Raw genomic sequence first — 25,737 nt, forward strand, 5'->3', positions numbered from 1 at the left:
CACTTCCTACATTCAAAATAAATTATATCAAAAGATGTCTTGTAAAGTTCACTGCGTTTGACAGAACTTTTGAAAGCTTTACCTGCTTTCAGAGGAATTGGTGCGTAAAGGCAGCACAACACTTCATTTATGGATGTTTGTTTCTTTGTTAGGTATGTCACGTGTTTTTGTTTGTCTAGTTATGTTGACAATATTTGCTGTCCATGGTTAGCTATGTTCGCAAGTGCACGTCACTAACTGTACGTAGTTGATAGAAATGTATATTCAGAACATTTGATTCTCTGAGAAAGTGGTGGAATTTAAAAATCATGTGTCTAATTCTGTAGTTTCATCACCACATAGTGGGGTAAGCCTAGGTTTGAAAAAATGTAATGATTTCCCTCTCATTCCAGTGTATTTCTTGAGCAAACATTACATATTTCCTTTCAATAAGCAGGATGTTGGGCTGATCATGTCTCTATAATTGACAATTTATATTTTTTACACACTGCATTTTGCCTTCTGATTGATCTGCTACTGTGAGTCACATCAGTTCTTTGTTGTGTTACATTTCAGCCAGAATTGCTATTTTCTTAATGTATTTCTATGGTATTTGTTGTGAAATTCCAAAGTACCAAGTGCTTACTGTAGTTTGTAGTATATTTAGATAGTTACTTTCCACTCAAGCATAGTTGTGCTGTAGTTTAACGTAAAAATGAATAACTTAGCTAACTACATTTTCAGAGTAGCTTCCCCAACATTGTATACCCAATGCAAGTACACACAAATACAACAAATACATAACGTTTCAACCCATTTTAGTTACTAGGATTGAATAAATAAATAAACAAACTCACCTTCCCCTTGAATCTTCACAACTTTCAAATGGATTCAGTTATTTTCTAAGTGATGCCAATAAGCAGAGCACCTGGTTCATAAATGTTGGGTGGAAAGTTCCTCTAGAAAAGGTAACCTCTCCCACTAGGTTGTATCCATGCCTGTTGATAAGATTTATTTACATAGCATAGGGCTGTTTGTATCTATAAATTGATAGGCATTTGTTAACAAATGTCAATTACCCCAGTCAACAGTGATTTATAGACAGATATGAGTCAAAACTATTGAATATATTAGTGAGACACTCCTTGTTGGCTATTTCCTCAGTACTACTCTGACTAGATAGTTGGCATATAATTTTATGATTTGAGATGTGGTGTACTCTCACATGAGGAGTAAACAGTACCCAGCTAGCACATTTAGTTCCTTGGGAGTTGTGGGAACGTATGCTTTTGGTTTCCCATTGGTTCTGGGAACGAAGCCATAAGTTTCCTGACTGATAAACAGAACGTTTTTTTGAACGTTCTGAGAATGTAAGTGAACATTTTGCCGGTTCTGGGAATGTTTTTTTTTTTGGTTGCAGGGAAGTTCTGAGAACGTTTTACTCTGGGAGGTTTTATTAACGCTCTGAGAATGGAAATGATAGGTTATTTAGAGGTTTTTGAATAACTTTCTTAAAACTTTCACTGAATGTTTCAATAAAACGTTTAATAATTGTTTAACTCCAAGCACAGATAGGACACTTGGAAATGTATTTCCTTAGGCATTAATCATGCTAACACATGTATTTCTTCTTGTGACATGGCATCAGTGAGATTCGAACGTAGTCTTCTGTTTTCTATCTGTTGTAATTAGTCCACTGCAACACCAGGATGGCGCTAGCATGCAATGTTTTTTTACACATACAAAGATGTTTATTTTAGTCTATTCAAACAGACCCCATTTCAAAGGAAACAAGCGCTTATTAAGATCAGGTGTGGCCAATTAGTGAGTGCGGCCAATAAACCTGAACACACTTGACAAGATAGAGGATAGAGAGAGTTTTGTTGATGCTGGGAACAGAATATATATGTAAAAAAAAGGGGTTAAACGTACTGAGAATGTTCCAAAGCCAAGGAACTATCCTGCACCATTCCCAGAAAGTTGTGGGAAAGTTGCATGCAAAATAACCATAGGACAACCATGCTCTCCCCAAGCTCGAAGAAACATATGGTTCTCAGAACGTTATGTGCTAGCTGGGTACTGACCTTTGAGGCATAAATAGAGTCACCACCCAAGAGATGTATGCACTAGCCTTTTGGGGGCCCTAAGCGAGATTTGGTTGGGGGGCTCACACCTCGCGCCAAAACATTTTAGTGGCCCCCCTCTTGAGCTGTGGAGAGAATGTATTTTGTTCATTTCTTGCAATTATACACATTTTGCCATGGGCCGTAGAGAAAATGTTACAGTTTTAAAGCAAGTTTTCTGCAATTCTACACCCAAGTTGCCGGGGGACCTAAGCGACTGCATATGTTGCACACACACAATCCATGTCTCAGTTGTCTCAAGGCTTAAAAATATTTATTTAACCTGTCTCCTCCCCTTCATCTAATTGAAGTGGATTTAACAAGTGACATCAATAAGGGATCATAGCTTTCACCTGGATTCAGCTGGTCAGTCTGTCATGGAAAGATCACATATCCATAACGTTTTGTACACTCAGAGTACATACCATGCACAATTTCAATAAGGTGGAAGATACATACTGAATGTATACTGTTTTTCATACTAAGATGGACCAAGATATGTGTTAATTTTTCACATATTTGTTCACTGGTTTTGCAAGAGTTGGTTGATTGGTCAGTTCATTGGTTTTCCAATATATTGATGCCATTAAAAGAATAAGAATAGGATTTTAATGTCCAACCCAAAATATAAGCTTATTTTACCCCATTGTTTGTAAACAATATAAATGTACAAATAAATTCTCCATCGGTTGCATTCATAATGATTATTACTAAATGTCCCATGAAATGTAAATATGAAATATCAAAACTGAATGGTTGTTAATATGTTTTGGCAATAATTAACTTAATGGTGAGGCATGGAAAAATACAAAAATGTGCTTTGTCACACTGGATGTTTGAAATATGAGTAGATGATTTAATTCATGATTCTTCAGTAGTGGAATAAAGACAATTACAGTAGCACTTGAATGTTGTAAATAAATACTCTGTGTAAATACTGGTAGGATTGTTAATAATATTGTTCATAGAACAATTTTTGAAACGAGACACTTATGATTCCTCACATGGCAGTTTCTAGTCATTCTTACTAGCTATCTGGCCATCCAGAATCACAACAACACACTGACATCCGTCCCATGGAAGCGCGTACATCGTTTTTTGTGATGTTATCATCTAACCCACCTATGGGAATAGCGAAATAATAATTTTAGGTTCTAGATATCATCCTTTATTTCTAAGAGCGTATAATGACTTGTTAAGAAACAGACACCTGTGTGAAGTGGTTCCACCACTGTCATTTGCCAACATGCTCTTTATGTCCTTATATTGTTTCCCTTCCCTGATCATAAACATGATTTAGCCTACAGGATGCATCTTTTATAGTTACCACCAGTTTCTTGCAAAGGGATTTACATATTCAACTCTCCTCAGGTCAATAGGCCTATCAAAAATTGTGAAACCATCAGGTCCTGTATTCTCAGAAATGTATTTGAAGTTAACGCATATCTTTTTTTTGGCAGACAGAGAGCGTAGCCGGTTAAATACACTACATTTTACTAGAGTAGGGCTGTAGGAGGGAAGGGATTAAGGGAAGGAGACATGAAAGGAAAGGAAAAGGAAGGGCTCGAACAGCGATCAGTCATTTATGAATATTCAATCATGTGGGAGGGATAAGGGTTTCGGCCTGAGTTTCATTGGCCACAAGTTAGGGAGTTTGTGTGAATTATTAGTGGATACAAAGTAGCTGTTACTCTGCAAAATTCTGAATGATTTGAGAATGGGATACAATTGATCAACTTTAGGAAACAGCATCCAGTTGTGTTGATAGACTATGGATCGCTGGAAAGGTAGAGTGGCGCTTGTTACTGGGGGTTCTGTTGGAATCGGAGCGGCTATTTACAAGGCTCTTGTCCAGCACTGCATGAAGGTTGTCGGCTGTGGCCGTGTGATGTGATTTAAAGCATTAGTGTAGCCTATTTGTTGTTGCTACTATTTGCTCTGTGACTTTCTACTATCTTAGCCCAATATTGAGGTGCTCTTCCATGCCGTCCCTAGGAGGGGTGCGCCACTTGAGTGGGTTGAGTCGCTGACATGATCTTCCTGTCCGGGTTGGTGCCCCCCCTTGGGTTCGTGCCGTGGGGGGGATCTTTGTGGGTAATACTCAGCCTTGTCTCAGGATAGTAAGTTGGTGGATGAAGGTATCCCTCTAGTGGTGTGGGGGCTGTGCTTTGGAAAAGTGGGTGGGTTATATCCTGCCTGTTTGGCCCAGTCCGGGGGGATGGTCGGACGGGGCCACAGTGTCTCCCGACCCCTCCTGTTTCAGCCCCCACTACTTATGCTGCAATAGTTTATGTGTCGGGGGGCTAGGGTCAGTCTGTTATATCTGGAGTATTTCTCCTGTCTTATCTGGTGTCCTGTGTGAATTTAAGTATTCTCTCTCTCTCTCTCTCTCTCTCTCTCTCTCTCTCTCTCTCTCTCTCTCGGAGGACCTGAGCCCTAGGACCATGCCTCTGCACTACCTGCCATGATGACTCCTTGCTGTCCCCAGTCCACCTGGTTGTGCTGCTGCTCCAGTTTCAAGTGTTCTGCCTGCAGCTATGGAACCCTGACCTGTTCACGGGACGTGCTACCTTGCCCCAGACCTGCTGTTTTCAACTCTCTAGAGACAGCAGGAGCGGTAGAGATACTCTGAATGATCGGCTATGAAAAGCCAACTGACATTTACTCCTGAGGTGCTGACCTGTTGCACCCTCTACAACCACTGTGATTATTATTATTTGACCCTGCTGGTCATCTATGAACATTTGAACATCTTGGCCATTTTCTTCCTAGGTTCCGGCCTTTCTAGGGAGTTTTTCCTAGCCACCGTGCTTCTACACCTGCATTGCTTGCTGTCTGGGGTTTTAGGCTGGGTTTCTGTACAGCACTTTGTGACATCAGCTGATGTAAAAAGGGCTTTATAAATACATTTGATTGATTTATTTGATTGATTACATTGTCTATCCGCACACGTGAGGCATACCAGTCTACGAAGGAGAGAAAGGTGGATGATGGACATAAACAGCTGTGACTGCCCTGACAGAGGGGCTGAGGCAAGAGCTGCGAGGGGCTAAAACCCACATTCGAGCCACGGTAAGTTATTGATTCCTAGTGTTCTTATTAAAAATATCTCATTCTATTGTAAATGAGATGACCAAACGTTCATAGCCACCCAGCACTGAATTGTGCTGATTTATCATACTGTGAGTACAATGCACCAACGGTACTCTACTGAATACAATGGTGTTCTATTATTGGCAACATTTCACAATAGCAGGCCATTGTGTCCTCATGACAGACCACATTGATGCTTAAAATCAACATATTTATCTAGCTATGTCACAATGTAATCGTTAGAGCCATCTAATGTAAAACTGACACTAACCCAGTGTTTCTGTTTTCCTTTGGACAGTGTATATCTCCTGGTATGGTGGCTTCACAGCCTCCATCCAGAGAAGGCTGCTGATACCTACGACAGTATGAAGGTGAATAATAACAATAACAATAATATCTGTGCATACGATTGTTTTTGAATGTGTACGTTATAATTCTACTGCCTTCCTACAGTTTTTGGAAGCAGTCGACATTGCCAGTGCTGTAACTGATGTCTTAGGCACATCCCGCCACATGTTCACGTAAGTAGGACACTTGTCTAACTTATATCTGTCTCAGTATTCTCTGCACATCACTTCCATCAATGTTTGAATGAATGTGGGAAAAGTTTACCATAATTTAACAAATGATAACTACTGTACTCCCGTCTTGGCATATCTTGATTGTAGATGTTCAAATGCGACCTGTGGAGCAAGTGTCATAAAGCAGTCCTGCAGGTGGAATCTGATGCACCTTGATCATCTCAAAGAGGGTTGAAAGATGTCTTAAAGCAGTAGCATTGTGGAGTTTTTGAATTGTGAGTTTGGGTCTGATCTGAAAATGAATATTTGCCATGAAAATTATTGTAGGCTACACTACAGCCCCTTTACAATCTGATACTTGAGATTATGAGTTTAAAATAAAGTACATTTTCTGTGACATTGTGGAACAATACTATTACAATTTTCCATCAGTATTTAGATATTTTTTTATGAATGTGTTTTTAAAAAAAAAGTTATATTTGAAGTGAATTTTGGGTTCTGGAGTTAATTATATAATACAGTAAACACAAGGTCCAATTAAACTGTATAACATGTTCTAAGTTCCATAAAAAAAATTACAAAAATAAGACATTGAAAAGTAATGCAAAAACAAAATGTCTTATGTTGCCTACCAAAACACTAATAAAAGAATACACGAAGTATAATGCAATGATTGCACTCTACAATCCAAGGAGAGCTATGTAAATCTGTGACGTACCTCGCCTTCATAGAGTTTGAGGGATTTATCTGTGTTCCAGTCTTGTAAATTTACTTGCGCCTTGCTAGCTAACACATTCTGGTCGTTGTGAAATGAATCTATTTTCCATATCCCGCTTTGCTAATCAGTCAACTTAAAAAGGAGCCCGTCCTGACTCCTATCACGTATGTACGGTTATGGGCAATGGGAGTAAGCCAGCTGTTTCTGACAATACAGCTGTATGATAGCTACAATAGATGTGGCTAGCTTGGTAGCCATCTCTTTCCATTGTTGTTATGCTAGCTAGCTATCTTGTTCTAGCTAAGAAGATTGCCACCTGCATCTCTAGCCTGTTATCCGTTGGATAGCTAAGGCTACCTTTGATTATTTTCAAAGTCATGCATTTTTATCTTCGCTAACTAGCTAAACCTGTGATGTCTAGCAATGTCCTCGCCCCCTGGCTATAATAATGTTCTGCATCTTTCCCAGTCAGCCATGGCAGACAGCAGCATTTTATCATCATAGTTTATTGTAGACTAATATTTCATTGTTTACAATAAGATTTTCTTATGACATAGCCATACTTTAAACATTTAAAATTATGGAATAATATTGTCCTATGTCATGTCCCATAACATTATTTCCAAAGACTGTTCTTTGACACAAAAACAGCTAATGAAAATCCTGTTGTTTATTATCTCTTCAACAGCCCCTAAACATGGATTTCATCGAGAGTGAAGCAGAGGAGTCTGAGCAGGAATTTGGGAGTACAGCATGTGAATAATTTTGATTTGATTTCAGTTGTCCCTTGACAGAGTTTATCCTCACAACTACTCTAAATAAGAACCATGGTAACAATGTGCAGGCTGCACACAATGTCATGTGTCATCTTACCTGATGTACAACTTCTTGATTTGTGACTTAGATGAGGAGGAGGAACAGGAGAATACCGAGGACCAAGATGAGGATGGAAACCTCAGTGGTCTGATTGATGATGGTGTGGATGAAGGGGAAGGAGAGGAAGAGAAGGAAGGGAAGAAAGATAAAGAAGGAGATAGTGACTCTGGGGAGGAAATTGGACGCCATAAGAGGAAGAGAAGTAAGTGGTCATTCATAAATTGTTCCTGTATTTATTCCTGTCTGGGCTGCACTGTGATTGCTTCCTAGCCACGTTGTAGGCTGTTTCTTCAGTCTTTGAATAAACTATAATGGCGTAAACCCTTTGATTCTATTTTGATTTGTGACACCTAACAGTGTGCAGCAGAACCATGCATACCAACAACAATCACCTTTGGTGTTTGAGTATCTTGTGTTTTCTGTCTACAGGCTTTGACGACCGCTTGGATGATGATGATATTGATCTCATTGAGGAGAATTTGGGAGTGAAAGTGAAAAGGGTAAGTATTTTGATGCCATTATGGCAAGCAAAATGCATTGGCATCATGGACATTGTATAGCACACCGCTAAGGTCTCATGTCATGTCCCACAGTCCCACTCTCTAAAAATAGTATGTAAAAGGAGATTGACTAAAATGTTTTCCTGATACCTCTGCTCCTTCCTTATCCCCATAAACAGCAAAAGTTCCGTCGTTTGCGAGACATGTCGGACGATGAGGATGAGGAGGGAGATGATGACATCAGGGAGGCCCATGAGAAGGACATGATAGCGGATGAGATCTTCATGGGGACGGGAGCGGATGAGGGCGAGGCATTGGATGTGCCTTTGCATCCTGGGGAGGATGAGGAGGAGGACGATGAAGAGTCTGGTTTGAAACATTTTAGTTGCTTCATCTATAAACAGTGGAATTGTTATGAGTTAGCAGATTTTTAAAAAGCCATTTGAAAATATTTGAGTCATAGGTATTTTTTTTTTTTTCTCAGATATCGATGACTTTATTGTGGATGATGACGGACAGCCCTTGAAGAAACCCAAGTGGAGGAAGAAGCTTCCAGGATATACAGATGCGTAAGTGATTCTGACATTTAATTGAATCACTTAGATCTCAATTTGCAGTAGCCTCTCCACCTGCAAGCTCACTCGAAAGTACGAAGTCCTATCTGTGTAATAGAATTTGATATGTTAAGTTTGTCCCAAATGGCACTCTATTCCCCTATGGGCCCTGGTCAAAGGTAGTGCACTATAAAGGGAATAGGGTGCCATTTGGGATGCACACATGTTTACCTTTACTCACCTGCAGTATTTAGTACTGAGCACCACGCCTTTTTTACAGAGCCCTGCAGGAGGCCCAGGAGATATTCGGAGGGGACTTTGACTTTGCCGAGTTTGACACTGAAGCCTATGAAGATGCAGAGGAGGAGGAGGATGCAGATGAAGAGTCATGGGACCGGCCCAAGAAGCAGACCAAGAAGAGGGTGGGCCGACGCAGTATCTGAGATCTATGAGCCCAGTGAGCTGGAGAGCAGTCACATGACGGACCAGGACAATGAGATCCGTTCCACTGACATGCCAGAGAGGTTCCAGGTGTGTATACTTCTATAGGATCCATCCCAAATGGCACTCGGACCCATAGAGCTCTGGTCAAATGTAGGGCACTATATAGGGAATAGGGTGCCATTTGGAACATAGTCATAGGGACACGTGAGCACCTGAAATTCACCTATAACTGTTATGGGCTTGACTCTGTAGCCCAGTGGTATTCAAACTATTTCTTCAGTCAGAATTTCTGGGGACCACATTCTTTTCACAGTAATTTTGTGTGACCCCACACCACCCCAAATATAATGACACAACCTTAAAATTGGCACACTTTGATGTTTACATCAACAAATAACCTTCAATTCATAACATTTTAATCTCTTATCAAAATTAAAAGAAACAAAAAATCCCCCCCCCCCTCAAAAGAAATTATATATATATATATAGTACCAGTCAAAAGTTTGGACACACTTACTCATTCAAGGGTTTATTTAAATGTTTACTAAGAGTGTGTCATCAAGGCAAAGGGTGGCTACTTTGAAGACTATACAGTATATTTTGATTTGTTTAACACTTTTATGTTTACTACATTCCATTTGTGTTATTTCATAGTTTAGATGTCATCACTGTTATTCTACAATGTAGAAAATAGTCAAAATAAAGAAAAATCCTTGACTAAGTAGGTGTGTCTAAACTTTTGACTGGTGCTGTACTTATTTCATTTTTTAGGTCGACCTCACTGTAGTTCCCCCACGATCCCGACTTTGAATACCACTGACATTGAATACCACTGACTTTGAATAACATTGACTTTGAATACCACTGCTGTAGCCCATACCCTTTTCTATGTGTGTGGTCTTGTTGTTTTTAGTTGCGCTCCACTTGTGTGAAGCCTGCAGAGGATGATGAGTTGGAACAGGAGGCTGAGTGGATCTATAGGAATGCCTTCTCTACTCTCACCATCTCCATGCAGGTACTGGAGTGAGGATATTTTAGCTGGGTCTCATAAGACAATTAGTTAAAGCTGATGCTACAGTCTACAGTGCATTCAGAAAGTATTCAGACCCCTTAACTTTTTCCACATTTTTCTAAAATTGATTAAATTGGTTTAAATTGGTACTCAGTACTTTGTTGAAGCACCTTTGGCATCGATTGCAGGCTCGACTCTTCTTGGGTATGACGCTACAAGCTTGGCACACCTGTATTTGGGGAGTTTCTCCAATTCTTCTCTGCAGATCCTCTCAATCTCTGTCAGGTTGGATATGGAGCATTGCTGCACAGCTATTTTCAGGTCTCTCCAGAGATGTTAGATCAGGTTCAAGTCTGGGCTCTGGCTGGGCCACTCAAGGACATTCAGAGACTTGTCCCGAAGCCACTACTGCGTTGTCCTGTTGGAAGGTGCATATTAACCCCAGTCTGAGGTCCTGAGCGCTCTGGAGCAGGTTTTCATCAAGGATCTCTCAGTACTTTGCTCCGTTCATCTTTCCCTCGATCCTGACTAGTCTCCCAGTCCCTGCCGCTGAAAAACATCCCCACAGCATGATGATGCCACCACCATGCTTCACCGTGAGGATGGTATTGGACAGGTGACGAGCGGTGCCTGGTTTCCTCCAGACGTGACGCTTTGAATTCAGGCCAAAGAGCTCAATCTTGGTTTCATCAGACCAGATAATCTTTTCTTATGGTCTGAGAGTCCTTTAGGTGCCTTTTGGCAAACTCCAAGTGCGCTGTCATGTGTCTTTTACTGAGGAGTGGCTTCAATCTGGACATTCTACCATGGAGGCCTGATTAGTGGAGTGCTGCGGAGATGGTTGTCCTTCTGGCAGGTTCTCCCATCTCCACAGAGGAACTCTAGAGCTCTGTCAGAGCTCAGTATGTCCTTGGCCGGACGGCCAGCTCTAGGAAGAGTCTTGGTTGTTCCAAACTTCTTCCATTTAAGAATGATGGAGGCCGCTGTGTTCTTAATGACCTTCAATGCTGCAGGAATGTTTTGGTACCCTTCCCCAGATCTGTACCTCGACACAATCCTGTCTCAGAGCTCTACGGACAATTCCTTCGACCTCGTGGCTTGGTTTTGCTCTGACATGCACTGTCTACTGTGGGACCTTATATAGACAGGTGTGTGCCTTTCCAAATCATGTCCAATCTATTGAATTTACCACTGGTGGAGTCCAATCAAGTTGTAGAAACATTTCAAGGATGATCAATGGAAGCAGGATGTACCTGAGCCAAATATAGAGTGTAATAGCAAATGGTCTGAATACTTATGTAAATAAGGTATTTCAGATTTTTCTAAAAACCTGTTTTCGATTTGTCATTATGGGTATGGTGTGTGTAAATAGATAAGGAAAAACATGTATTTATTCCATTTTAGAATAAGGCTGTAGGTCTGTTTTTAAAATGCTTGTGTTTTTTAAATCAAATATTCTGTGTTTTCAGGAGAATGCAGACTATTTGGACAGAGGTCCAGCCACTACATTCAGCAGAAAAGGCCCCAGCACCATCCAGAAGATTAAAGAGGCTTTGAATTTCATGAGAAACCAACACTTTGAGGTGTTACAGTTCCTCTATCACTGTATGTAATATTGAGTTCTTCCATATCATTTTTCACAGTTAGTTAATACAACTGTCTTTGTTGTTTTACCTCAAGGTTCCATTCATAGCGTTCTATAGGAAAGAGTATGTGGAACCTGAACTCAATATCAATGATCTGTGGAAAGTTTGGCAGTGGGATGAGAAGGTAATATACTGTAGCATTGGATTTTTGTTAACTTCATCCCTTAATTTATTCTCTCTGTTTAATTACTGTTTAATCTGGGACTTTCTTTCCTCCTCAGTGGACCCAGCTGAAAACCCGCAAACAGAACCTGAGACGCCTGTTCCAGAAGATGCAGGGATACCAGTTTGAACAGATCTCAGCTGACCCAGATAAGCCACTGGCTGATGGCATTCGACCATTAGACACTTCAGATTTAGAGAGGTAAGGCTTGTCATGTTCAACATGTTTGTAAATAAGCCTTGTCTGAGCCAGAAAGGCTCCTGCCCTATGGGCCAATCTCCTGTTTCTGTAGTGTGAGGCACCTTGATGTACAAGTACACCCCCTGGACAGTATGCTAGTCATGTTATGACACCTTTATTATCTTTGTTGTATCAGAATGCTGACCTGATTATGTTTGTCTGACAAGGCTGAAGGATGTCCAGTCTAGTGATGAACTGGGCGACGTCTACAACCATTTCCTGCTGTACTATGGCCGGGATATCCCAAAGATGCAGAATGCAGCCAGGTCCAGCAAGAAGAAGCTGAAGAAGATCAAAGAAGTGGATGAAGATGGTACGATTTAGATTATATATTGTAAGATTGTGAAAGCACAGTGGATCTTTGCCCTCATCAGAGTAATTATCATGTCTTCTGTTTGCAGGTAATGAGCAGGAAGTAGAGGAGGAGGAAGAGGAAGAAGAAGAGCAGCCGAAGGGGCCGGACCTGAAGCTTGCATCTCGCAGGGATATGTACAGCATCTGCCAGGGTGCAGGACTGGGTGAGTGCTTTATCATTGTGTGTCCAGTAGGTGTCACTATCAGCACCTTTTACAAACAGATTTGTGTGCCATCTTCAGGTCTATACAGTTAGCTCGTGATAATACAAAACTTGCTAAATAATGTGCGACTGAAAAACTGTGACTAGTGTACTTAAACAGAGTTTTCCAATCGAAGTGCACTTGTTGTATCATGAGCCGACTATATTTGCAACAGTTTTTGAGTCCACCATTTAAAGGGTTTTCTCATCAGATGGCCTAGCCAAGAAGTTTGGTCTGACTCCAGAGCAGTTTGGAGAGAACCTACGTGACAGTTACCAGCGTCACGAGACGGAGCAGTTTCCTGCTGAGCCCATGGAGCTGGCTAAGGACTACATCTGCAGGTTAACCAGCAACACATTATTGCACGGTATACAGAATACACTTTCATATAAAGATAACCCAACCATTTTAGCAGTAACAGGGGTGGTGTTGAGAGGTGAATATGCAAACTTGTGGCACCATTTGAGATGCAAACCTATACCTTCCACAATACTAATAATAGTATGTTCTCTCTGCCTGTGCAGCCAGTTCAGCACAGCAGAGGCAGTACTGGAGGGGACTCGCTACATGGTCGCCATGCAGATCGCCCGGGAGCCTCTAGTCAGACATGTGCTCCGACAGACATTCCAGGAGAGAGCTAAGATCAACATCAAACCCACCAAGAAGGGAAAGAAGGTATACACCATCTATTTGCAATAGGGTTAAAAAATCATGGTAACTTTCTAAAAATTCCCAGGTTTTCCAGAAATCTTGGTTGGAAGATTCCTGCAATCAGGAGTGAATAAGCAAGAAGTCCTTTATCTTTCTACCAGCAATTCCTGGAAAACCTGGGAATTTGGGGAAAATTGCTACAATTTTGCAACCCTATTCTGAAATTACCGCCACTTCTTTGTTCGTTTTATTAGTGGTTTATTTAGGTCTTTCATGGGATATACAGTACTTTCAGAGGCGTCAGGTAGCTTAGCGGTTTGAACTTTGGGACTGCAACCGCAAGGTTGCTTGTTCGAATTCCTGATCTGGCAAGGTGGAAAAATCTGCCGTTCTGCCCTTGAGCAAGGCCTTAACCCCAACACAACTGCTCCTCTGACTCAGAGGGGTTGGGTTAAATGTGGAAGACACATTTTGGTTGAATGCATTCAGTTGTGCAACTGACTGGGTATCCCATTTCCCCATTCATACCCCTTGACTTATTCCACATTTTGTTGTTACATTCTGAATTCAAAATTGACAATGCAACGCTTGAATGGCTTCAGAACAAGAATGTGAAAGTCCTTGAGTGGCCCAGCCAAAGCCCAGTCTACAAACAAAATCAATTGAATCAATTTTGAATTCAGGCTGTAACACATCCAAATGTTGAGTAAGTCAAGGGGTATGAATACTTTCTGAAGAGATGAGTTTAACAAGTTATGTTCTTTTCATTGACTCATATTTTTTAATTGTAGTTATTTATCAGACACTCTTATCCAGAGTGACTTACAGTTAGTGTATATATTAATATGTCATTATCTAGTTTAGAGTACTCTACCATACGTGTATGTGGTCTAATCTCTCCTGTAGGATGTGGATGAGGCCCATTATGGCTTCTCCTTTAAATACCTGAAAAACAAGCCTGTAAAAGAGCTGAGTGGAGACCAGTTCCTCAAGATGTTCCAGGCAGAGGAAGAGGGCCTGCTCACCATTAACATTTGTATTGACTTGATTGGAGTGAAGGGGTGAGGTCTTGTTATTATAACATTGTGTAATAACATATTAATAACATTATAGGCTGCATCCCAAATGCTACCATATTCACTAAATAGTGCACTACGCTCTGGTCAAATGTAGTGCATTATGTAGGGAATAGGGTGCCATTTGCGACGATACCACTGAGTTTTGTGTAATAACATATTAATGATGTGTAATAACATGTAATAACATATTAATAACACGTAATAACATGTTCCAAAATGTGCTCTGTTTACATGTATACTGTCCTGAGTCAGTCAAATATCCATGATACCACTATGTTTGTTGAGCAGGTACAGAGGTGACCAGGCGTACTATGAGGAGATAAAGCAGTTTTACTACAGAGATGAGTTCAGCCACCAGGTTCAGGAGTGGAACAGACAGCGCACTCTGGCCATCGAGCGCTCCCTCAAACAGTTCCTTTACCCGCAGATGGCGAAAGAGCTGAAGAACAAACTTATTGCAGAAGCAAAGGAGAACATCATAAAGGTACCCCCCATACACACCCAAGGAGGAGGATAAATCTTCTCCAGCAACTTCTATTATTATCTCAACATTTCATTCGATTTTTCTTCTTCTTTTCATTACGTTGATGTGACGTCATTGCTACTGTGGTATTGATTACTTATTTTCTTATTCCGGTATTGACTTTCCAAAGCAGAGCATTGATGTATGTTGAGCCTGCTACAGTGTTGTGATAGTGGTTGCCCGCCCCTCAGGCCTGCAGCAGGAAGCTGTATAACTGGCTGAAGGTGGCGCCCTATCGGCCCGACCAACAAGTGGAGGAGGACGAGGAGCTCATGTCTGAGGCCCAGGGCAAAGGGATCCGTGTGCTGGGAGTGGCCTTCTCATCCAGCAGGTAGACTACTGCACACTGTCTCTGACTTCACTTTGTGTGTGTCCCAAATGGCACCCTATTCCCTATGTAGTGCACTACTTTTGACTAGACCCTTTGGGGCTCTTGGCAAAAGTAGTTCACCATATAGGGAATAAAGGGTTTAACTTCAGTAAATTGTCTTTACCACTTGTACAGTCAGCTAAATTGAATGACTTATTTATTTAATGTGTTTGTGACCATAGAATTAGGAATTAGAATACAAGAATGGACTTTAATCTAATTATGGTGGGATAAAGGTCAGCCATTTTGGTTAGGGAGTTGTTCAACCAAGGTTTGCCAGTGCTGTGATAAAATATGTATGTTTGTTAGCAAGCTAGCCAGCAAGTTTTAGAGGAATGATTCCATACATTTTTCAAATGAACTGCCAATATACCAACATTGCATTCAATCAATAGATGTGGTAAAGAGGTCAATGGAACACAGACTGTGGTGGATAGAAGGACAATGGATTGGCACACATTCAACAAATCTGATCAAACAAAGTGGATATTTGTCAAACACTACATTACCAAAAGTATGTGGACACATGCTCGTCGAACATCTCATTCCAAAATCATGGGCATTAATATGGAGTTGGTCCCCCCTTTGCTGCTATAACAGCCTCCACTCTTTTGGGAGGGCTTTCCACTAGATGTTGGAACATTGCTGCGGGAACTTGCTTCCATTCAGCCACAAGAGCATTAGTGAGGTCGGGCACTGATGTTGGGCGATTAGGCCTTGCTCGCAGTCGGCGTTCCAATTCATCCCAAAGGGGTTCGATGGGGTTGATATCAGGGCTCTGTGCAGGCCAGTCAAGTTCTTCCACACCAATCTCGACTAACAATTTCTGTATGGACCTCGCTTTGTGCACGGGGGCATTGTCATGCTGAAACAGGAAAGGGCCTTCCCCAAACTGTTGCCACAAAGTTGGAAGCACAAAATCGTCTAGAACGTCATTGTATGCTGTAGCGTTAAGATTTCCCTCCACTGGAATTAAGGGGCCCAGCCCAAACCATGAAAAACAGTCCCAGACCATTATTCCTCCTCCACCAAACTTTAGTTGGCACTATTCATTCGGGCAGGTAGCGTTCTCCTAGCATTCGCCAAACCCAGATTAGTCCGTTGGACTGCCAGATGGTGAAGCGTGATTCATCACTCCAGAGAATGCGTTACCACTGCTCCAGAGTCTAATGGCGGTGAGCTTTACACCACTCCAGCCAACACTTGGCATTGCTCATGATGATCTTAGGCTTGTGTGCAGCTGCTTGGCCATGAAAACCCATTTCATGACTCTCCCGATGAGCAGTTATTGTGCTGACTTTGCTTCCAGAGGCAGTTTGGAACTCGGTAGTGAGTGTTGCAACCAAGGACAGGCGATTTTTACTCGCTTCAGCCTTTGGCGGTCCCGTTCTGTGAGCTTGTGTGGCCTACCACTTCGCGGCTGAGCCATTGTTGCTTATATACGTTTCCACTTCACAATAACAGTGCCCTCAAAGCTCATCACTATGCTAAAGATCCTGGGACTAAACACCTCCCTCTGCAACTGGATCCTGGACTTCCTGACGGGCCGCCCCCAGGTGGTATGGGTAGGTAACAACACGTCCGCCACGCTGATCTTCAACACGGGGGCCCCTGAGGTGTGCGTGCTCAGTCCCCTCCTGTACTCCCTGTTCACTCATGACTACAAGGCCAGGCACGACTCCAACACCAACAGTGGTAGGCCTGATCACCAACAACGACAAGACCGCCTATAGAGAGGAGGTCAGAGACCTGGCCGTGTGGTGCCAGGGCAACAACCTCTCCCTCAATGTGATCAAGACAAAAGAGATGATTGTAGAGTACAGGAAAAGGAGGACCGAGCATTCCCCCATTCTCATCGACGGGGCTGTAGTGGAGCAGGTTGAGAGCTTCAAGTTCTTTGGTGTCCACATCACCAACAAACTAACATGATCCAAGCACACCAAGACAGTTGTGAAGAGGACACGACAAAACCTATTCCCCCTCAGGAGACTGAAAATATTTGGCATGGGTCCTGAGATCCTCAAAAGGTTCTACAGCTGCACATCGAGAGCATCCTGACTGGTTGCATCACTGCCTGGTATGACAACTGCTCGGCCTCCGACTGCAAGACACTACAAAGGGTAGTGCGTACAGACCAGTTGTAACGGCTGTTGTACATAAGCATGTTGATTGCTCATGATGAATATTTATTATAACTCAAAACACTAAAGGAAAAATAACAAAGACAAAATGAAAGCGCACAGTTCTGTCAGGTACATAAACTAAACAGAAGACAACTACCCACAAACACAGGTGGAAAAAAACCCTACTTAAGTATGATCTGTAGGACCAGCTGCCTCTAATTGGAGATCATCCCCCCCAAAAAAACATAGAAATAGAAAAACTAGAACCTAAACATAGATATACAAAACATAGAAAAACACAAAACACCCCCTGTCACGCCCTGACCTACTCTACCATGGGAAAATAACATCTTACTACGGTCAGGACGTGACACCAGTACATCTCTGGGGCCAAGCTTTCTGCCATCCAGGACCTCTATACCAGGCGGTGTCAAAGACACCAGCGGTTGTCAAAGGCGATTTTCAAAGACTCCAGCCACCCTAGTCACCCTAGTCATAGACTGTTCTCTCTGCTACTGCACGGCAAGCTGTACCAGAGCGCCAAGTCTAGGTCCAAGAGGCTTCTAAACAGCTTCTACTCCCAAGCCATAAGATTCCTGAACATCTAATCAAATGACCACCCAGACTATTTGCATTGCCCGCCCAACCCCCCCCCCCCCCACCCTCTAACTCTGCTACTGCTCTCTGTTTATTATCTATGCATAGTCACTTTAGTAACTCTACCTACATGTACATATTACCTCAATTACCTTGACTAACCGGTACCCTCGCACATTGACTCTGTACCGGTACCCCCTGTATATAGCCTCGCTATTGCTATTTTACTGCTGCTCTTTAATTATTTGTTACTTTATTTCTTATTTTTTTAAGTAATTTTCTTAAAACTGCATTGTTGGTTAAGGGCTTGTTAGTAAGCATTTCACGGTAAGGTTTGTTGTATTCGGCGCATGTGACAAATAACTATTGATTTGATTTGACTTACAGTTGACCAGGGCAGCTCTACCAGGGCTGAAATTTTACAAACTGACTTCATGGAAGGGTGGCATCCTATGACGGTGCCACATTGAAAGTCACAGAGCTGTTCAGTATAGGGAAATTTACTGCCAATGTTTGTCTATGGAGGTTGCATGGCTGTGTGCTCGATTTTATACACCTGTCAGCAACGAGTGTGGCTGAAATAGCCGAATCTACTAAAGGGGTGTCCACATACTTTTGTATATAATATATAGTGCATTAACATTGAGAAGTAGTTCGTTCTCAGGTTTAGAAGTGTTGAGTGACTGCTATGCAAACTCCCGTTACCCCCAGGGCATCTTTCACCCTACGTATTTCCATGGCATTTCTATTATTTTGGTAGAGTTACAATGACCTCTTTACCGTATTTATGCAGTCAATCCACAGCAATACACTGGCTGAAATCAGTTGATGATAGAACTTTTAAATGCAGCAAGTATCATATAAGATCACTCAAAGCTTTCCAAGAAAACTAAATGTTTGACATTTGTGGTCTGTTTATAGTGGGTTGCGAAAGTATTCACCCCCCTTGGCATTTTTCCTATTTTGTTGCCTTACAACCTGGAATTAAAATCGATTTTTGGGGGGTTTGTATAATTTGATTTACACAACATGCCTACCACTTTGAAGATGCAAAATATTTTTTATTGTGAAACAAACAAGAAATACATTTTTAAAAACTGAAAACTTGATGAACTATTCACCCCTCAAAGTCAATACTTTGCAGAGCCACTTTTTGCAGCAATTTCATCTGCAAGTCTCTTGGGTTATGTCTCTATAAACTTGGCACATCTAGCAACTGGGATTTTTGCCCATTCTTCAAGGCAAAACTGCTCCAGCTACTTTAAGTCATACCACAGATTCTCAAATGGATTGAGGTCTGGGCTTTGCCGTTCCAATACATTTAAATGTTTCCCCTTAAACCACTCGAGTGTTGCTTTAGCAGTATGCTTAGGGTCATTGTCCTGCTGGAAGGTCAACCTCTGTCCCAGTCTTAAATCTCTGGAAGACTGAAACAGTGTAATGGCTGTCGTCGGATTTAGACCAAAATGCAGCAGGGAAATGTGCACTCATCTTCTTTATTATAATCGGACAAGAAGGAGAACCAAAATAAACACGTACACAAAGAAAACACAACGACTATTCACAGGCTGGTAAGGCACAAGGCTATACACAGAACAATCTCCCACAAAGCACTCAACAAACACATACGTATATATAGGACTCTCAATCAGAGGCAACTAGAAAACACCTACCTCCAATTGAGAGTCCAACCCCAATTAACAAAACATAGAAATACAAAAGACTTGACAGAACATAGAAATACACTAACATAGAACAGTGCCCAAAAACCCCCGGAATACATAAATCAAATACCCTACTAAACAAACCACAACCCCGAACCACATAAAACAAATACCCTCTGCCACGTCCTGACCAAACTACAATAACAAATAACCCCTATTACTGGTCAGGACGTGACAAACAGGTTTCCCTCAAGAATTTCTGTGTATTTAGCACCATCCATGATTCCTTCAATTCTGTCCAGTTTCCCAGTCCCTGCCGATGAAAAAGATCCCCACAGCATGATGCTGCCACCCCCATGCTTCACTGTGGGGATGATATTCTTGGGGTGATGGGAGGTGTGTTTTCTTTGATGGCCAAAAAGCTCAATTTTAGTCTCATCTGACCAGAGTAGCTTCTTCCATATGTTTGGGGAGTCTCCCACATGCCTATTGGCTAACACCAAATGTGTTTGCTTATTTTTTTCTTTAAGCAATGGCTTTTTGCTGGCCACTCTTCCGTAAAGCCCAGCTCTGTGAAGTGTACGGCTTAAAGTGGTCCTGTGGACAGATGCTCCAATCTCCGCTGTGGAGCTTTGCAGCTCCTTCAGGGTTATCTTTGGTCTCTTTGTTGCCTCTCTGATTAATGCGTTTTTAATGAGTTTTGGTGGGTGGCCCTCTCTTGGCAGGGTTGTTGTTGTGACATATTCTTTCCATTTTTTAATAATGGATTTAATGGTGCTCTGTGGGATGTTCAAAGTTTCTGATATTTTTTTATAACCCAACCCTGATCAGTACTTCTCCACAACTTTGTTCCTCCTTGGTCTTCATGGTGCTGCTTACTTGGTGGTGCACCTTGCTCAGGTGTGTATATATAGTGAGATCATGTGACACTTAGATTGCACACAGGTGGACTTTATTTAACTAATTATGTGACTTCTGAAGGTAATTGGTTGCACCAGATCATATTTAGGGGCTTCATATCAAAGGGGGTGAATACATATGCACGCACCACTTTTACGGTTAGAATTTTTTTAAACAAGTAATTTTTTTCATTTCACTTAACCAATTTGGACTATTTTGTGTATGTCCATTACATGAAATCCAAATAGAAATCCATTTCAATTACAGGTTGTAATGCAACAGTGTAGGAAAAATGCCAAGGGGATGAATACTTTTGCAAGACTCTGTACATATATTTTAGAGGCTATTTATAGAGAAAATTGGTATAAAACTGTATTTATAATTATATGACAATATTTTAGGTTGACAATAATTCTATTACTCTATTTTTTATATATCACATGCCTTACTTTATTTTTACTGCATAAGTATAATCAGGATTATGCCTCTACTGCCATTCATTCGAATTAGACTGGTTTGGATTTCTCCCTGGCCAATATGGCTGTAATTTTCACCCCATTCTGGAACTTTGAGGGTTTATGACATGGCCCCTTTAGTAATTTAATACGATTTCTGTGATTATGACTTAGTTATTATTCACTGCAAACCTCTTTGTCCGCAGAGACACCCCAGTGTACTGTGCCCTGGTGAACGGTGACGGAGAAGTGGGGGATTTCCTCAGGCTTCCTTACTTCCTGAAGAGGAGGAACGCATGGAGGGAGGATGAAAGGGAGAAAAAGGTATTTATGAAACCCAACCAAAGGTGCGTCCTAAATGGCACCCTATTTATATTTACATTTTAGTCATTTAGCAGACGCTCTTATCCAGAGCGACTTCCAGTAGTGAGTGCATACATTTTCATACTTTTTTTTCATACCATAGGCCTCTGATAAAAAGTTGTGCGCTATGTAGGGAATAGGGTCCATTTGGGACACAGGGCAAGAGTTTTGACGAAGCTCAGATAACCATACCATCCAATGTTGACTAATATTTGTCCTTGTTCTAATATTTGTACTACCATACTTTTAGATCCACGATATTGAAACCCTGAAGAAGTTTCTGAACAGCAAGAAGCCTCACATCATTGCTATAGCTGGGGAGAACAGGTTTACAACCCTCTCCTGCTTGCTTTCACCGGTGGCCTTCTTAGACTGCTGTTTGAAGAAGGTCACTAACATGACTGAGGATGTATTCCAAACTGCATCCTATTCCCTATATAGTGCACTACGTGGGTGCCATTTAGGACTTATCCTGAATGTTTGTAACGTTCCTTCCTCCACTCCTTGTGCAGAGACGCCCAGATGGTGATTGAGGACATTAAACGCACTGCCAGTGAGCTGGAGCAGGAGTCCTCCTTCCCCACCATCGGGGTGGAGCTGGTTGACAATGAACTGGCCATGCTCTACATGAACAGCAAGAAGTCAGAGGTCAAGTCCTGCCCTCTTTTCCCTAAACATGTTTTTTTATTCTCACAAGACAAATATTTCCTCATCTCAATTTGTTCTACATTGGATGTATTCTACATACTGTACCTCCCAAAACTCTCTGAGTGGTCCACAATGCGGATTTAAATCTGTAATATCTATTGCCAATGACTGTAATTTTGTGGAGTGAGTGACACTTAAATTGATTTTCTCTTAACTCTACATATTTTTCTATTTCTCCAATCCACAGGCAGATTTCTGGGACTACCCCCCTCTCCTGAGACAGGCTGTGTCTGTGGCCAGGAAGATCCAGGACCCCCTGGTGGAGTATGCTCAGGTGTGCAGCAGTGACGAGGACATCCTCTGCCTCAAGTTGCACCCTTTGCAGGTACTAATGACATCATCCAGAATGAGTTCCTAATAGGGCTCTGATCAAAAGTAGCGCACTATATAGTGACTAGGGTGCCATTCAGGACGCAACCCTTGTCTCCATTTGGCCAGGCATGGTTGGGAGATCATCATCACCGAGCGGCGGCTCTGATGAAAACACACAGGTGGTTCACAGAGATCCTTTAGAAACCCCTTTCTTGAACTGCATTGTTGGTTAAGGGCTTGTAAGTAAGCATTTCATGGTAAGGTATACCTGTTGTATTCAGCGAATGTGACAAATTTGATTTGATTTGTAACAAACCATTTTTTATAAAATCATGAAAGTGGCCATTTTAGGCCCTTTTTAGACCTACTGTATCCATGAACCATACATGATACAGACAACATCTTGGTGTCATTATACTCCTAACATTGTGCTCTAAAATATGGAGTATTGCTACATTCTGAAATACAATTTTACATGTGAATTTATTAAACATAACTATTCATATTTATGTCTCAAAAGTACCCTTTTTGATTTTGTTCATTTTTAGACAGATTGTTTTAAACAATATACTCTACAAGTGCATCACATTTCCAGAGTGAGTTAAAGTTATGATACATTTTATGAGCACCGCCAACACAGTGAATGGGAAAATGGATTCAAAGTGTACTTCCTCTGCTGGTGACTTGCTGAATGTGCAATCCTACAGGAGGGCTGTGATTGGTTAATGACCTAGAATGTCAATGTATAAAATTTATAATTTCTTCAAAAGTAGCAGAGCACTTTTAAAATGTTATGTGTTTGATGAGTATATTGTTCCAAACACCAAGATGTTGTCTGTAATATGTATGGTTCACTGACCATAGGGTCTTACAGGAGGCAGGTATATCTCATAAAATGGACTAAAATGGTTCCAAAAAAATATTTGTGATACAAATGTAAAAAGTGTGTTAAACATCTTTCCACCCAATTAAGTTTTTATGTGAGAATTCCCAGAAAAATCTGTGATAACATAAATATTTTCGGGCAATGCTGGCTTGGAATCGCCCAAATGCAGAAGTCTCGTTGACGGTACATGATAATCATAGTCTAGTTTGAATCAAAGTCTGTGAATCAATGTGCCTGTAAAGAGTGAGTCTCTGTTCTCTGTTTGCCTCCCACACAGGAGCATGTAGTGAAGGAGGACCTGCTGAATGCTCTGTACTGTGAGTTTATCAACCGGGTGAATGAAGTGGGTGTGGATGTGAACCGGGCCATGGCCCACCCCTACACCCAGAGCCTGTTGCAGTACGTCTGTGGCCTGGGGCCCAGGAAGGGATCCCACCTGCTCAGGGTAAGACATAGATCACTGGAGGCATCTAGATTGCCAACATGTTAATACAATGTAATTACAGTGTTACTACACATATATAAGAGAAACAATATACCAAGTGTTACCAGATAGAATTTATCAATATACAGTAGCAGTATGTACCTATATGTTTTTATTATTACAGTATCTTAGAATAATTCAGTACTCTACTGCAAACTTTTTCACTCAGGCCCCCTTCCAGCATTGTGGAACATCCCGTGCCCCCCCTCTGCACACACGCGCACCATGTCTATTTCTATGGGTGCAAGCTCTGTTCATGACACAAACGGTTCACACCCCTCTTGTTGGCGGAGAGAACATTTTGCAGGTTTAAAGCTCATTTTCATGCAAATCTATACATTTTTCCATGCCTAATGTGTATTCATGTGATATCTGACTGACTCAAACATTACAACAAAGTCTATGAGCTAGAAAAATGTGCTAAAAACGTTAGCTGACATGGGCTAGTTGGTCAACTGACAAGTTATAAATAGCTCTCTAAGGTATGCAATGACAGACATGACAAGAGAAACTGATGATGCACTTCCCTATATCTAAATTGCACCTTGTGCTTCTACTATTACAACCCTATAGTTTGGGAACCACTGCTCTACTGTACTGACTTCTGAACAGATACCTTTGCATGTACATTTATCCCTCTCTGTTTCCAGATCCTGAAGCAAAATAACACTCGTCTGGAGAACCGCACTCAACTGGTCACCATGTGTCACATGGGCCCCAAGGTCTTCATCAACTGTGCTGGTTTAATCAAGATTGACACAGCTTCTCTGGGAGATAGGTTAGTCTCAGAACATCGGGCATGGTCATTCATACAATAGTGCAGAAAATACCTGAGACTAAAAACCATATTTCTATTCGAAATTCAACTCATAATAGTAACAGTGAATAACTTGCCAAAAGTACTTTTGTTGACATCATCACACAGCCAATTCACTAAATAACTGAATCATTGACATCAAGTGTCTCTCCCTACCTGCAGTACTGACTCCTATATTGAGGTTCTGGACGGGTCGCGGGTGCACCCAGAGACCTATGAGTGGGCCAGGAAGATGGCCGTGGACGCTCTGCAGTACGATGAGTCAGCGGAGGACGCCAACCCGGCCGGAGCACTGGAGGAGATCCTGGAAAACCCGGAGCGGCTCAAAGACCTGGACTTGGATGCCTTCGCTGAGGAGCTGGAAAGACAGGTCAGTGTGGGAGATGTAGGCTGCTTTAGAAGTGGTGCACTATGTAGAGAATAGGGTGCCATTTGAAACACACCCGTTGTCCTACTCTGGGTGGTTATGAAGAGCTTGCTTACTCTTGCATACTCCTCCTGATCTGAGGACATTGTAGTGCTCACTGTTTGAAACTCTCTGTGTCCACAGGGTTATGGTAACAAGGGCATCACCCTGTATGACATCCGTGCTGAGCTGAGCTGCAGGTACAAAGACCTGAGGTCCACCTACAGAGGACCTAACACAGAGGAGATCTTCAACCTGCTCACCAAGGAGACACCAGAGACATTCTACATCGGTCCGTGCTGTTTCTTCTCAATCAGGGCATTATTGATATCTCTTTCAAAGGGATGTGTTAATACGCACACTGCCTGTTTTTTTGTTTTTTTGGTGTAGGGAGTCACAGCCCCAAAGTTGACATAGTAGGAAACATGTATAAATCCCTTACTGGAATCTCAACACTGTCTGTCCTGTCCTGTTCTGCCTCTAGGTAAACTTATCACCAGTGTGGTGACAGGCATTGCTCACCGGCGCCCCCAGGGGGAGAGTTATGACCAGGCCATAAGGAATGATGAGACAGGTCTGTGGCAGTGTCCTTTCTGTCAGCAGGACAACTTCCCTGAGCTCAGCGAGGTGAGAATCATATATGCTCCATATTCTGCTGCAATCTATACTGACAGTCAATCAGAAGAGTGGTGTGTTATGGGTTTTAAATTCCTAGATTTGTATTTGTTGCTATATTTATATTGGCCACAGCTGTCTTTTTGATCACCAAAGTCTGACGTCGCCTCTGGTCTCTCTGGCAGGTGTGGAATCATTTTGACAGTGGCTCCTGCCCTGGCCAAGCTATTGGGGTCCGCTGTCGCATGGACAACGGAGTCACCGGCTTTATCCCCACCAAGTTCCTCAGTGACAAAGTGGTCAAGCACCCTGAAGAAAGGGTTAAGGTATCACGGTAGTTTCCCCCAAAATATCTCTC

At 41.9% G+C, this 25,737-nt stretch overlaps 1 pseudogene; it reads left to right on the top strand.

The window, feature by feature from the left end:
• The first annotated feature begins 5,165 nt into the window (after positions 1-5,165).
• LOC106612800 (transcription elongation factor SPT6-like) overlaps positions 5,166-25,737 on the top strand; it is a 29,309-nt pseudogene continuing 8,737 nt past the window's right edge.

The sequence above is a fragment of the Salmo salar genome, chromosome ssa09 (assembly GCF_905237065.1).
Source record: "Salmo salar chromosome ssa09, Ssal_v3.1, whole genome shotgun sequence".
NCBI lineage: Eukaryota > Metazoa > Chordata > Actinopteri > Salmoniformes > Salmonidae > Salmo > Salmo salar.